General features: G+C 30.5%; 1 long non-coding RNA gene across 1 annotated transcript; it reads left to right on the top strand.

The window, feature by feature from the left end:
• Window positions 1-4,236: 4,236 nt before the first annotated feature.
• On the top strand, window positions 4,237-7,153 carry LOC130956267 (uncharacterized). The gene is made up of 2 exons (XR_009077052.1): window positions 4,237-5,681; window positions 6,488-7,153. It is a non-coding gene; the product is annotated as an uncharacterized LOC130956267 (long non-coding RNA).
• Window positions 7,154-16,690: the final 9,537 nt, after the last annotated feature.

The raw sequence follows: 16,690 nt of genomic DNA, 5'->3' as shown, positions 1-16,690 counted from the left end.
ATTCCATTTTCATGAAAAAAAATTCTCCAAACCTAAAAATCTATTAGAGAATAACCCGAGATTGGGTACAAAGAAAAAGAAAAGAGTGGCAAGAAGTGGCTGAGGTCGCATGATAACAACAACCAGAAGACAACCACGACATAAAAGACAAGGATGACAATCCTATAGGCCTCTGATAGAGCCACAATTTGTACAAATAGGCATGCTTCTATTTATACAATTGCAATCCTACCAAAGTATACTTACTCTATACTACACAGGTTAACCTGTCTCTGATACCAATTTGTCATGGCACGACCTGGCCATAACTGGTGCTTAGGAAAGTCATTCCCAATAAGTCTCAGAAATAGATTTCACAGAAAAAGAATCAAATACAATTTCCTAAATACTATCAGCACATACTCAGATATTAGATTTAACTCAAATTCAACATAAATACAAGAAATTCTAGTTTAAGATTTAGAACAAAATATAATCTAATAATTCCATATAACTTTCAAGTTGGTAGAACTATATATATAAATACTTACAAAACAAACCATCTTAAATCACTATGGTCAGACCTTCCTGTGACATATGGAATGCTTTAACAAATCTAAAGATTTATCAAGATAAATACATAATACATCATGTCCTTGAACATTAAAAGCCCACCAATTCAAGAGATAACTAGACTGAAATTGATGGAATAAATTTAGGATCAAGACTCTTATATGAAAAAAAGAAAGAACAACAAAATGAGTTTTACAACTCAGTGGTAAACAAAGCATCCATAGCCCACACAAGATAATTGTACAATATAACAAGGTTGGCTAAAGTAAATTTATTATAGTAATAGTGAATAAAATATATTCAAACACACAAGAAAATCCACTATAATAATAGGGATAGAAACATATTCTCACACATATATAGATGATTAACTTTAGATGTTAAACATTCAAGCTTTCAATATTCTTTTATGCAAAAATAAGTAGAAGGTTATCTAATCCAGAAAAAATTCTCAAAACAACAGACAGAAATCATTTTTAGGAGACTTTTTCTTTGTGTGAATTCTGAAATAGATATGTTCCACTGCTTTTGTAGACATGAAAGAAACATGTACTATTTCATCTCATATGGCCATGAAAATGTAATTATATTTGATCAAAGTGCACCAAGTCTTATGCCTATTGCCACTAGCTACCGTTCTTATCATAAAACCCTCTGAAACCTCTCTTATACATACAAAATATAATTAGACTAAGGGTTGTCAATCAATTCAAAAGTACAGCATCAATCAAGTACTTATATATATAACAATATTGTCCAAATTTAAACTAAAATTTCATCTAAAATGTAATTACAACATAAAGTATTTACTTGTACTAAACATTTCATTGTCAAATTTAATTCATTTTAAAGCAAAATATTATGTTTTATGAGAAGTTTATTCTATAAAAATAACTACTATAAATATTGTTCTAATTAATTATTCAAATAATTAGTTTTCGATTTAACTTATTATAATCAATAAGAATTATACAATATTAAAATCTAACTACAGATACAAAGTTTACTCATAATTTAGTTCCAAGGGACCAAAGAGATCGAGTTCAGAGTACCAAATTAAAAGTTGAAATTCCATGGCTGTTGTCGGAATTTTATGGCGACAACACTGAATAAAGAAAACAATGATTATGATAGATGGAGACGATAGCAGTACAGTAGTGTTGGACATTAATGGCTTCACCAGCGGTGTTCAGTTCAACGACGAGCTATAGCTCCAGAAAACAAGGGAGACTAGAGCGTGACAATGACGGAGCAAAGTAGGAACAACTCCACCAGCAACTCCGATGAGCCCCTCCCTTCAACCCAACAGCAATACAGCTCCACTTGGCACCAGCGACAGCCTCCTTCCACGGTGACAACAGTAGAAGTGTCAACAGTGGTGGTCATTGCTTCCTCCTCCTCGAGCTTCGGTGAGACTAAGCATCGAGCTCACCCTCTTTCTCCCTTGGTAGCTTTCTTTCTCTCTCTCTCTCTTCCCCTCTCTCTCTATATGTAGACGGCAACGACAACACTCAATTCACCGGTGCCACGCCCACTTTCTCCTTTTTTTTCTTTCTCCTCCTCTGTTTTTCGTCTTATTCTCTTTTCTTTTCGTTTCTTTTTTCCGTGTGTGGTGAGAAGGAGAGAGATTTGTACGTGTGTCGATAGGGTTAAGAGAAAGGAAAAAATTATCGTAAAATATAATGGATTCCACCATTTTATTTACTTATTTATTTATTTATTTATTTATTGTTGTTATAATAATTTTTTCTAGTTATTACAGGATCCATCCTAGAAGTTGTAGGAGTTTTAGACGTGCGGATAATTATTAATAATGGCAATGAGAAAAAAACAAATCAAAGTAAAATGTGGCATTCAGAAGGCAATAGAGATTATTTGAGAGAGAATGCAGTAAAATTCACGAGGACCTTCTCTAGTTCAACCTTGACGACAAGGTTGAAGTGAATGAAGGGAGTAATGTAAGATAGAAAATTGCTGCCCAAGAGATTGTTGACGGTAAGAACAAAAATAATAAAAAATAGATTGTTAGGTAACCAATAATTTTTTTGAACAACATGAATAACCACTAATCAAATTAAAACATACTACACTTCTAAATTACCTACATAAATTTTAATATTAGAATAACTATCCACACACCTAGTGAAATAAACATCCAATAAATTTTAATATTTTTATTATGAGTCCCGCTAGGGAGCCAATAGGGTATTCGTACAATGTGTACAATGGGCTGCTTATTTAGCCCAGTATGAGTTAAAAATGAAAATTACTCACGAAATAATAAATTTAAAAACTCTTATTCAGTTATTTCACATCAAATTTAAAATTTCAAATTCTCTAATTTTAAATTTTAAATTTTTAAAAAAATCCCGTTAGTTATTTCAAAAAAATAACCATCTGAAATCCTCCAATACTCTCTTCTTTTTCAACTAGCAGCCACCCTACCTTCATCAATAATCATCTCATTTCACCGTCGCTACTTGGCTTGCCACACGCCACTCACCCCTAATAAAAATAACCATCCACTTAAGGATAAAAGTAATTATCCGCATAACTAATGAATTGAACATCTAACATATTTTAATTATATATAACTAAACTCAATCCAATCAAAATAATCATCTACATAAAAATAAAATAACCATCCGCATACTTACTAAAATGACCATCCTAAATTGATCATTAAAATAGAAGAAGAAGATGAATAAATAGAAGAAACCATTATTGTAGTGAAACATAATTTTAAAGGACTAGTCATGACAAGAGTACAAATACAAACATCTAAATAAATGGTAATTATATAAAATGTTTTACACTAAAGTCATGTACATTATATTTAACCATTAGAGAGGTTATTTTATAAAGGACATTAAAGGAAAGTGTTACTGTAATATTACTCATGAGTGAAAAACTTAATTTCCCAACAAAATCACCCATTCCCCCATCCTTCTGCATTGCCCTTAATTATATATGCCACTAATTATGTTTGTTTCCTTTACATATTGGAGTCACTTTCCTCTTTAAATTTCTAGCTCTCGTGGGGACAGTGACCCTAATGTCTTTCGTTTCTTTTATCAAAATAATAATAATAAAGAAAATTTATTTGTTCCAATTTAAATATTCATTAAGAGAAAATTTAGAGAGCCAATATTTTTATTAAAATTTGGTCCGTACTTAACAAATAAAAAAATGTAAATAATTTCACACTATTAGATATAATTTTATACTATTAAAAATATTAATAATAATTAATTAATAATTATAAATTACAAAATTTGTTAGTCCAATAGTCTCTTAACACTCCTCATTTATTAATATATAAATTATATTAATTTTTCAAATTATAAAAAGTACAAATGATTATTGGAACATAATTTATTTATATTTTAAAATCAACTATTAAATTTAATAATTATATAATTTTATATAAATATATGTATAATTTATTTATTTTTAATATATATTTTATATTTTAATATGGAATGACTAAGTAAATAATTAATTTTAGTACCTAATTTTAATATATATATATATATAATATTATTGATTTATTTATCAGACACCATATTAATTTTTATAAAAAATAAAAAAACTCATGTCCACTAAACATTACCAGACCCGATCCGTCTATTTTGGTCTTTTACAGTGTTTCTTCATTTCTTTATAACCCAGTTTTCGAGCTTATGTTCAGCGCAGATTTCCATGAAAAAAAACATACCAGAATTAGGGTTTCTGCCAGAATATCCCTTTCTGCTTCTGCTTTCTCTTTCTCACTCTTACTTACCTGCTTGATCTCTCCCTATCTAGTTTACTCATCAAAGTTCAAGTTCGTTTTCCAATATTCTCTTATCCTACTTTAATTAATTAATACAAGTCTTTTTCATGCTCATAGATCTTTTTCTTATCTTTCAAATAATCATGTGTAGTTTCGATTTCATCGCAATTATTCTATAATATACCTTTTTCTGTTCCTGGATTATCATTAATCTGAGCTCATTTTCTTCTCACGCGTTCCTGTGGCTTAGGGTTTCCTTCATTCACTGTGATTTTTATGTGATACCAGCTATTTAATTTTCTAAGGTTTTATTAGACTTACTTAGCCTAATATGTTTGTACCTTTATTCTCTCTCGAAAATGTTATGTCCAAGTTATTAGAGTTTATGTAATCCTCTAAACTTCCATGAAAATATATATACATCGTGTTACTAATCAGCACCTCATGCTAGCTAGTTGAGCTTTCTCTTCTTTTTTTTCTTTCTCTATTGTTGACCAATTTTTTTTTTTTCATTTATTTTAAAATTATACCTTGTTTTTGAGTACACAGAGCTGTTTTTCATATTAATCAGACGCAGTTTGTTTCGCTTTCGAAAGTACGTTATTATTAGATTCGGATCTAGATTGGGAGGCTTTAATTTAATTGAAGCCTCAATAAATTATCATCATCATTTTGAAACCTGTAACTTAATTAGCTTCGCTATATTTGCATTAGGTTTTCTTATTTCTTTAAAACTTGGATCAATAGACTATTCAAAGTTTTAGTTTAATTATTCATCTCAAAATCTGTTTACACTCATGGAGAATATATGACTTGGAAGCTATGAGCAGATGATGAAACGGAGGGAAAGAGAGTGAAGGAGCTTCTTTCAGTCCACTCATGGAGAAGGGATTAAAGGGTTGCTGAAATAACTGCTGACTCATTCATACACACTAACAGTAGGGTTAATTAAATGATGCTAATACTACTGTAATTGTGTGAATGAAGCGGGAGATATTTTGCATTATCCTCTTTCTCTGTGCTTGGACTGAAGGGGAGCTCCTTCTTTCTGTTGCCTCCATTATTATTATATTGGTATATATTTTCTATCATATATGTCTCAATTTCTATTCAATCAAATATATATGTATATGCTTGGCACAAAAAGGTGTAGCTGATGTTTACACATCATAGATCTATATCGTTCTTCTAGGCCTACGGTCTTTGTAAGTATATTTATTAACTCTGATATTCACCACCATATATAACACTCACTACTGCTACACAAAGATTCACCAAGCACTTGCATATGACTCTTAATTAATGGCTACATACATGCCCCCACTTGCCAGCAAAGTCATGATGTCCGACATAGGTAAATAAACAGTTACACCACAATCAGTTTCACTTGCCTCTTTTCATGAATGCGGTAACTATTTGTTAGTTAAATTTACAATGCTTGTTCACGCTTAAGTTAAGCCGAGTTTGATATATGACTTTTAGAATAGTTACCTTAAATGTTTCTATCTCTAGCATACTATATTTTTCAATAAATTTTTATTTCCTTTGTTTTAATAGAGTCCTCAAATAAGATTTGCATATGATGACATCGTAAATGCTATGCTATCTGCAAAGTAAAAATCAACTGAGAAATTAATCGTTATATATTGTTTAATTTATTTTTTAATATATATTTTTAAAGTTCATTTTTGTATTAAAGTTTGATAAAAATTTTAAAAATATTTTTAGGTTTTATTTTGTTTTAATTTTATTGCAAAAATTTTCGATTTTCATCAAATATATTCCTGATAGTTAATTTTTCAAAAAAATTAAAACCAATTCAGTAACAATTTCATAAGAATAATTTTCAACACTAGCAAATTAAATATAATTTTCATGCATTATTGTTAGATTGGTCTTAAATTTTTTAAAAATTTAGCCGTCGAAGATATTTTGATGCAAATCGAAAACTTTTAGAATAAAATTAAAATAAAATAAAATTTTAGGATATTTTTAAAATTTTTGCTAAATTTTAAAAATAAAAAATATATTTTATCTTATATTTTAATATATATTTTATATTAATAACTAATTTGATGATTGTTTTTTTTTAATGTATATATTTGGTATAGTTTTATCGTATATATAATCATATTTTTACCTGTCTTAATTACTTTTCAGAAAGCAGATCAATTGTGCTACATTAATTCCTTTCCAGTTCAAGCTTCTATTCTTATTCTTCTCTCTCCGATCCGTACAATTTATGGTTCTATTTTTTTGAAGAGTTGGCCACTATGATTGAGGGGTACGGTCTGGCTGTTCATTTATCTTTGTCAGCACTAAACTAAATAGTATCTTATGCTGATCATGATCAATCACATACATGGGAATCATCATTTACATGAGAGCGTTTGGGCTTAGTTTCCTATATTTAATTATATATGTAGATTAGCTAGCACAACATACATGGCGTGCGTGGTGTTGTCGCATGTATGTTTTAAATATAATACTATAACGCTAACTGAATAATGCAAAGTACAAAGACTCAGGAGATTAAGGGAGTTTATCATAATGCATGCTAGTAGATACTATATGCCACTCAGAATCATTATTATTGGCAACTTTAGCATATATTTTCTTCATTTAAGCGGCATCTTATTTTTACTAGTGGAAGATCAGATCAGATATTTACTGTACTTTGCTGATCGATGATCATGATTCGATACAGAGATTTAAGTCATTTAACTGATGTACTTAATTAATTAGTTATAATAATATTTATATACTACTGTATATTTTATTGGAATGCATGTATATCTATCTGTATTGCATTTTCATTTCCATTAACATATCATATTGATGATATACTGGTTGATGCTGTATCTTTTACTCCTTTGTGATCAGAATTACGCCTGTGCACATAAAATATATGAGTTTCTATTAAAAAATGTGGCCCGGAAATTATTAGTGGGTTCAGAATTCTGATACATGCTGCATAAAGCTGTATTCTCTTGTTCAAGTGGATTCTATTCAATTGTATATTGATGAATCATATAAATCTGTGTGCAGTGTGTGTGACTCCTCGTTTGAATTCTTACTGCATATATATGGACCCAAATATCAAGAGCAGAGTATATTGTACATTATACTAATGACATTCACATTCCAATCACCGGTTGTCAGATAATTTTATGGAATTCATTGATATCCTAGGCATTGTCTTCGGTATTAGAATAAATTAATACAGATATAATATTTGAGATTATAAAAAATATGTAAGGTTTTCTATTATTTGCGATGAAAGTGAGAGCGAGATTCTAATATCTTTTAAAAATATCATTTACACACTAAAATTATTCATTATATATTTATATATAAATATATATATAGTTTAACTCATTTTAATATATATTTTATTTTAATAACTAATTTTAATAATTAATTTTAATATAAATCTAATATGATTGAATATCTTTTAAATTTAAAATTAAATCTATGTTACTCTATAAGATGATAAGTTTTATTTTAGGTTCAAATTTAATATGTAATGTCAAATTTGACACTAATAAAAAATAAAAAAGTATAACGAATCAATTTTTTAGTTAGTCAATACTAATCAGTTTATTTTTTTAATTCATAAAGTTTTATCTTTTTTTAAGATTTAAAATTTAGAATTTATAATTTAAGATTTAAAAAATTATAATTTAAAATAAATAAAATAATTTAAAAAAGTTAATTAATATTGACTAAAAAAATTAACTTTTTAATACTCTTTTAAAAAAAATTTAATTACTCTATTGGTCTCTATAGTTTTACAAAATTTTTAATTAGATCTCTATACTTTTTTTCTTTTAATTGAGTTTTTGCACCAATTTTTCTTTTTAATTAAGTCCTACAATTTTTTTTTTATTTGGGTCCCTACACAATTTTTCTTTAGTTGGTCCCTAAAATATTAAGCCAATTACTGCTAAGAGGGACCTAATTGAAAAAAAATTAGCACAAAAATCCAATTAAAACCAAAAAAATATAAAAACTAATTGAAAATTTTGTGAAACTGTAAGGAATAATAAAATAATTAAACCTTAAAAAAACAAATACATTTATGCAGAACTAATATTGAGTGTTTATAAAGGTTTTTTTTTTTTTGGGTGACTGAGTGTTTATAAAACTTTAACCACATTATAAAATAAAATATAAAGAAAGCAAAATATATAAAATTAAACGGAAACGAGAACACACAAATTTTTTGCCTGCTAGGATTTGACCAAGTCCAAGTGCTCTGCTAGGATTTACCTCGTGCCTACTACCGGCAGTAATACACACTAATTATCAATTCACACACGTTGATTTCAACCAGATTGGAATGGAAAGAACAACTCTTGATCCGGATCCACCTTTAGCACCCAACAAAGACAAAGAGGAGGATGTAGTGGAATTGAGTGAGGAGGACTTTTCTCATCATATTAGGGCATGTTCCAAAGGCTTGCTAGGGAGGGTTTTCGCCACAAGAGGAACGATGGAAAATGCCTTACGTGCCATTTGGAATAAACCTGAAGGTTTTAGGGTTGCAGATTGAGGATGATATGGAGGCTAGGCGGATTGAAAAAGAGTCACCATGGTTATTCAAGGACTACATCCTTCATGTTAGAAGATGGACTGAACCAGATGCTTCATCAGATTCAGCGATTACATTATTCCCTATGCGGGTTCAATTTTAGGGGGTTCCGGAATGCTACAAGACTCTGGATGTGGGGAGCAAACTTGGTAGAAAAATTGGAGAGGTCCTAGAAGTGGGGATGTAGAATTCTTAAGGAGAAAGTCATGCTCAATGGGGACCAAACGGTGAGGGACATTTTGAAATTAAAAGACCCGAATCAGAAAATGAAAAGAATTGGGAATTTTTGCACACATTGTGCTCATCTTGGCCATGGCCCTAAAGTATGTAGGGCTTTAATGGAGAACTCAGCTGCAAATAAAGTGAAGGAAGATATGGTGGGCGAATGGCTAAAAGTGGATCAAGTTGGCAGGCGTGTTGAGATGCAAGAGGAAATGAACTCAACAGAGAATACCAATGCTGATCCCCAGCCACGTAAGACAAAGACAACAACGGATGTTCCTGCTGTTGTTTTGATTGAGTCCCCAGCGGACAGTGTGAAGGAGAATTCCGCTGAAGGGGAAAGTAACCTAGCGCCACAGGAGACTTGGAGGATATCACTTCAACAACTAATATTATCCAATACACCAGGGGGACAGCGGAGAAAAAGCGTTTTGAAAGTCAAACACTTGGCGAGACAAGGAGGCAGTGAGCATAGAGCGGTTGTGGGGGAAAAACGAAGAAATGAAGGGAAAGAAAATCTGCTACACAATAAGGTCTGTTTGGAGACTAAATGAGATGGTGGAGGGTGCCAGCTGTCAATTGCCACTCGGGGAACCATGAAGCTAATTAGTTGGAACTGTCGAGATTTGGGGAGATCCCTACAGTCCATATCCTTAAAGAGATTACTAAATCAAGCTCGAAACGTAGAAAGAAATTGAAGGCAGCAGGTTTTCATAAGTGTATCATTGTGGATCCTCTCGGTACTGCAGAAGGTTTGGCACTGGGATGGAAAGAGGATATTTCAGTGCAGATTTTACAGTACTCTAATTACTTCATTGCAGCAAAAATTTCAGATTCAATGTTGAATGTGGACTGTGGTCTGAATGGAGTGCATTTAAGCATAAACGATCAAATCCGATTAGAACAGTTTGAGAATCTTAATGTGGTGATTCAGCAATTTCAAGGAGATGTCATGGGCGATTTCAATGCAAATTCATCTCAAAATGAGAAATCAGGAGCGATAACTAAAAACCAATCGATAGTTGATGCTTTTAATTCCTTTATTAATATTCATGCTTTTGCTGATTTAGAAATCGTAGATAGGCCTTTTACTTGGTCTAACAGACGTTAAGGGAAAGAATTAATACAGGAGAGACTAGACCGTGTACTGGGAGGTTCTAATTGGGTGACTAATTATCCACAAGCAACTGTCCTTCGTTTATTAGAAACAGACATAGATCATGCTCTGTTCTTACTAGATACCAACCCAGCTGCCACTGCAAAATAGAAGAAACGGTTCAAGTTCCAGGAAAGATGGTGCTCTAATTCAGAAATCAAACAAATTATCAGTGAAGTCTGGAAGGAGAAGTTGAAGGTTCGGTTATGTATGTTTTGGCTCAGAAAATTAAGAAATACCGTCATAAATTGGTGCAATGGCAACAACAGAGCAAATCAAATTCCAAAAAATAGATTGAAAAGCTTCATATTCAGCTGGAAGCCTCACGGGCAGCGAAGATACTTGGGGGACCAGCATTATATGAGTTAGAAAGACAATTGGAGATTGCTTACTATAATGAGAAATTCTACTGGAAAGCTAAATCTAAGATTAAATGGCTGCAGGCGGGCGATCAAAACACACAGTTCTTTCACCAGAAATTCAAAATTTGAGCCAAAAGGAACAAGATACGGAAGCTTGAACGAGTGAATGGCGAAGTGGCGATAACTAATGCTGGCATAGCAGAAGTGACAAAGGGTTACTTCAAGGGTATCTTCTCCCCCACCGGTACGGCAAAAAAAAAAAAGTATATTTGTAACCAAAAAAAAAATTTACAAAAAAATATGGATTTTGAAACAGAAAAGAATTTGTAACTAAAAAAAGACTGTTACAGAAATCCTGTTACAAAAAGTTTTTATAACAAAAAATGAATATGTTATAATACAAAGTAATATTTTGTAATAAAGTATTTTAATAAAAAATAAAAAAAAAGTAATAACCATTTTTTACTTTTAAAATATTTTTCGTAACAATATATTTTTTCTTTCCTAAAATTTTGTACAAAATATAACTTAATTTTGTAACATTTTTTCTTAATTACAAAAACACAACATTTATTTTGTAGCAATTTTGTTTTAATACAAATTAAATACATAATTTACCAATTTTTTTAAGGGGCTTGCTACACATACAAGTAAAAAGACCGTACAAGTTTTACAAGTTATCAGCCCAAACTTCATTAACACGCGCATTAACTCATTTTGAATGGAGCGTAACTACACGCGCCCCACTCAAACGGTTCCTCTTCGTCTTCTTCTTCTTCTTCTTCTTCTTCTTCTTCTTCTTCTTCTCTTCTTCTTCTTCTTCTTCGTCTTCTTCCTCTTCCTCTTCCTCTTCCTCTTCCTCTTCTTCTTCGTTTTTTTTTTTTCGATTTTCATGGTTTCTGAAATTCTTCTTTTTCTTCTTGCTGCACGTTTTTCTTCCTCTTACTCTTCTTCTTCTCCTTTTCTTTCGTTTCTGCACGTTCTTCTTCCTCGTTTTCCTCTTCTTCTTCTTCTTCTTCTTCTTCATTTACGTCTTTTCTCTCTGTTTTCTCGTTTTTTTTTTTTATTTTTCATGGTAAAATCGTTTTTGAAGAAGAAGAAGCAGCAGAAGATGGGGAGGAGAAAGAAAAAGAGTTCTGAATTATGCATAAGATGTACTTCAACGAATTTGGGTGTATTTTCTTAAATCCTTTGGGTGTATTTTCTGTAACCCTTTGGGTGTATTCTTGTAACCGTTTGGGTGAATTCTTGTAACCGTTTGGGTGTATTTTCTGTAATCCTTTGGGTGTATTTCTGTAATCATTTGGGTGTATTTGAGTGATATCTGACTGATATCTATGGGTGTATCTGACTCATATCTATGGGTGTATCTGACTCATATCTATGGGTGTATTTTTCATTTCAGAAAAAATGGCAAGCATTACAAAAATACACCCAAACGATTACATAAAATACACCCAAGAGATTACATAAATACACCCAAATGGTTACAGGAAATCACCCAAACGATTATAGAAATGCACCCAAAAGATTACAGAAAATACACCCAAAGGATTTAAGAAATACACCCAAAATCATGCATAATTCAGAATTCTTTCTCTTTTTCCTCCTCATCTTCTGCTACTTCTTCTTCTTCAAAAACGATTTCAGAGCTTGATGTCAAAAAACAATAGAAATCGAGAATAACGAAAAAAGAAAATAAAGAGAAAAGCACGTAAATGAAGAAGGAGAAAGAGAAGGTAAGAAACAAAAGAAAAGAAGAAGAAGAAGAGGAAGAGGAAGAAGAAGAAGAACGTGCATCAAGAAGAAGAAGAAGAAGAAGGAGAAAGAGAAGGCAAGAAACGTACCTTGAATAATGTTTCTTTATTTTTTCTGGTGATTTTGACGAAGGAGAAAGAGAAAACGAAAAGAGGAAAAGAAATTTCAATAAAAAAAAGAGGGAGGAAGAGAAGAAAAAGAGACACAGAGAAAGAAGAAGAAGAAGAAGAAGAAGCACGGAGAAAAAAGAAGAAAAAGAGGCACAAAAAAAACGTAAAACGGCGTGAATATAGCGCGTGTAAGTGACGTAGGAGTTGCAGCACGTTTTGGTAGATTAGGCATTAATGAACTTGTAATAGTTACAAGCCCTAATAGCTTGTATATTGAGCTTTTCCCTTTTTTTAATTAATTGATATATTATTTAATTTATTGAGCAAGTCAACATTTACATAATATGCAATAACGTAGATAATTCAAACATGCCTCATTTAACTAAGATTGTTTTAAAACAAATGTTTAATTACTCTGTTGGTCCCTATAATTTCACAAAATTTTCAATTAAGTCTCTATACTTTTTTTCCTTTTAATTGGGTCCCTGCTCCAAATTTTTTTTTAATTGAGTCCCTATACTGTTTTTTTCTTTTATTTGAGTCCCTGCACCAATTTTTTTTTTTTAGTTGGGTCCCTATATAATTAAGCCAATTATTACCAAGAGGAACCTAATTGAAAAAAAAATTTAATGCAGGACCCAATTAAAAGAAAAAAAAAATATAGGGACCTAATTGAAAATTTCGCAAAACTATAGAGACGAATAGAGTAATTAAACCTAAAACAAAATAGCATTAGTATCTATATTGATTAGTTTTACAAGTTATATTTCTTCCACAAGTTCAACCAAAAGTTAAAAGTCTAACATAATCACATAGATTAGTGTCTCTATGAATCAAAATATTCTTGAGTCTTTTAGATAGCATGTTGTCACCATTTTAGTACTCCTGTAAATGAGACAAACCAAAACAAAAATTAGAAACAAGATATAATACTAATTACAATTTTTCTATTCACTTTCATTCAAAACTTTTAGAAAAATTTTGATAAACTCTCCCCTAAAATTTGAATATTTCCACCGTTTATGGTTCATTAAAAAATAACCAATTCAAAAAATCAGAACAAATAAGCACAAAAAATACAGAATAAACCTTTAGTGCAATAAATTATAGAGAGAGGGAGAGTATCCAACCTGAAGTGGAGAGGAAGAGGAACAACTGACGGCTTCGCCGGTGATTTGGAAGCCTCCTAAGTCCTAACAAATGTGCCTAATAAATTACATAGACCACTCCTATGAATGTACTTCAATGTGCCTACTATTGATTTTACATTTCAAATTTATAAAATTAGGTAGTAAACGATACAGGAAAAGTAAGGTGGCAGATATTTTATTGACTAAAACTGAAAATGATAGTTATGACTATGATTATACTACTGAGTACCTAAAAGGATTAAAGTGATGTATCTGTGTTTATTATTTATGTAACAAATAATAAACCAACCATATAAATTAAAGGTAAAGAAGGGAAAAAGCTTGACTTACCAACCAATGATCCAAGAAGAATAGGGTACCCATGATGGACTAGCAAGTATGGCCTTCCAATAATAAAGATCACCAAACCCTTGAATAACAACAATAACTAAGACAGAATTAGAATATTAGATATTCATATATGTGCATGCTCCAATTAAAACTTCTTGATACACCCATCCGGTAAAAAGGAGAAAAAGATTTGAATTAATCATAAAACAAATAGAAAAATGATTATCATTATCCCTTTTTAATTAGAAGAGCCGGAGAGGCGCCACATAACTCACAAGAAAGAAAAATAAAACAGAGAGAATTGAAAAAGAACATTATGTATAAGGTTCAGTAACATAATAATTGGTTTCTTGAACTTCTCACACTTCTAGCATCAATTCCAAACCTAGAGTGCATCATTTACTATTTGCTGATGACTCTATCTTATGTTCTAAGGCTTCTATAGACAGCTGTATGAATATTCTTACTTTGCTAGAATGCTACCAAAGCTTTAGCAGTCAACAGGTTAATCTGAACAAGGCGACAATGTTCTTTAGTCATAATACCCCGCAACCGATTTGGATTCAGTTGGCAGAGGCACTCAACATAAATTATATTGGGGCTCATGACAAGTATTTAGGATTATCCTCTATTGTCTCTAAATCTAAAAAATAGACTTTCAGTCTAATTAGAGACAAAGTCTGTCATAAGGTGCAAGGATGGAAACGCAGCCATCTTTTGGCATGGGAAAACAAGTACTACTAAAAGCAATTGATGAGGCCATTCCACTTTATACCTTATTTTGCTTCAAGCTCCTTGACAATTTAAAAGCAGATATTCATAACATTCTCGCTCAATTCTGGTGGGGACAAAAAGGAAGTGAAAGACACATGACTTAGATAAGTTGGAATACAATAACAAAACTGAAGAGGGAAGGGGCTTGGAATTTAAAGATCTTAAGGCACATAACCTAGCTTTATTGGGTAAACAATTCTGGAAGGCTGCGTTTGTTTTCAGAAATAGAACACTAAGATAGGATACAGAAACACAAAATCGTATTTGACAGAGGTGACATGAACAGAGACAATGTGTCCAGAGACACTAAATTAATGTATTTTGTGTCTATCCTAACAGAAAGGACACGGAGACACTAGCAAGATATACAACTTATTTTTTATTTTTTCTTTTATTATTCTTGTTAAATTATATTTTTTATTATATATTTTTTGTCTCAAATTTTTTAATAAAAAAAATGAGAACAAATTAGATTTTTATAAGGTGAGTTCTATGGTGTAGAAAGAAGAGAGTTTCTACATCTATAGATATGTGTGTTGGCTCATTGAAGAGTTTGATAAGTGTTTAGAAGGGGACAAAATCTGCACTCTTTGCAGGAGAAGTACTGGGGTCTTGTTTTTTCTGCAAGTGATTAGTTCAAAATTTTGATTGACTAATTATACTAATTAAAATTAAATTTAGTAAGATGATGATAGGCCTCACCACAAAAATTATTTTTTTTCATCGATCTTTAACAACTACAAAAAAAAAGGCTTCAGTTTATATATTTTATTTTGTTTGAACTTTGAATCATCTTAATCTTTTAATAAACAAACTTATTATTTTTATTTTTAATCCATATTTATTATTGTTACTACTATTATAGTAAATTTTGTTAGATCCAAATAAAGGTTTAATTATTCGGTTGGTTCTTATAGTTTCGTAAAATTTTCAATTAGGTCTCTATATTTTTTTCTTTGAATTTCGTCTCTACACCAAATTTTTTTTTCAATTAAGTTCTTTTTAACAATAATTGGTTTAATTGTATAAGGACCCAACTAAAAAAAATTTTGGTGTAAGGACCCAATAAAAAAAAGTATAGGAACTCAATTAAAAAAAAATTTGGAGCAAGGACTTAATTAAAAAAAAATATAGAGGCCTAATTAAAAATTTTGTGAAACTATAGAAACCAAGAGAATAAATAAGCCCCAAATAAAAGACATATTCATTATATTATATTGTAAGCTAAAATACAATTGTAATATATTTCAGAAAATAGAAATACGGCTCACATATTACATAATTAGTTATACTAACAATATCCGTTTGTAATTAATTTTCTCCTTTTTTTATATTATGAACAATGCATACTGAATGATCTTTTTATTATTAAAATAAAATAAATTACACTAATTTTTGCTAACATCTAAATTCACTAAATACGTTTAATTAAATTAATAGTTAACAATAAAAAATACCACTTATCATATTGTTATTTACAATTTTTAAATTTTGTGATGATGAACATATTTCCAAGACAATTTAATAATATGAAACTTATGACACAAATATTTTTCTATTAGATATATCATACAACCGTTTATTTTTAAACAATATTGCCATATAAACTAATTTACTATATATTTTGTAAATAAAAAATAAATTTGAATTAAATGGTTAATACTTGATACATGTGTTTCTTTTATTGGTTTGGCAATTTGTGATCTTTTTAGTATAATAAATCACAGTTTAGACTGAGTAGTTATTTTTCGAACAATAATAAAAAAGAAATCCAGCTTATGATGAGGTCTATTATTATGTCAACATAATTAGTCATAATGGAAATAATTACTCACTTAAACTCTATGCCAAAAAAGAGTTTTTTTGTATCATTCCTGCAAAGACCACAGACTTTGTCTCCCTCTCT

The sequence above is a fragment of the Arachis stenosperma genome, chromosome 10 (assembly GCF_014773155.1).
Source record: "Arachis stenosperma cultivar V10309 chromosome 10, arast.V10309.gnm1.PFL2, whole genome shotgun sequence".
Lineage (NCBI taxonomy): Eukaryota > Viridiplantae > Streptophyta > Magnoliopsida > Fabales > Fabaceae > Arachis > Arachis stenosperma.
The sequence above is the reverse complement of the archived record's forward strand: the minus strand, read 5'-3'. Positions and strand labels throughout refer to the sequence as shown.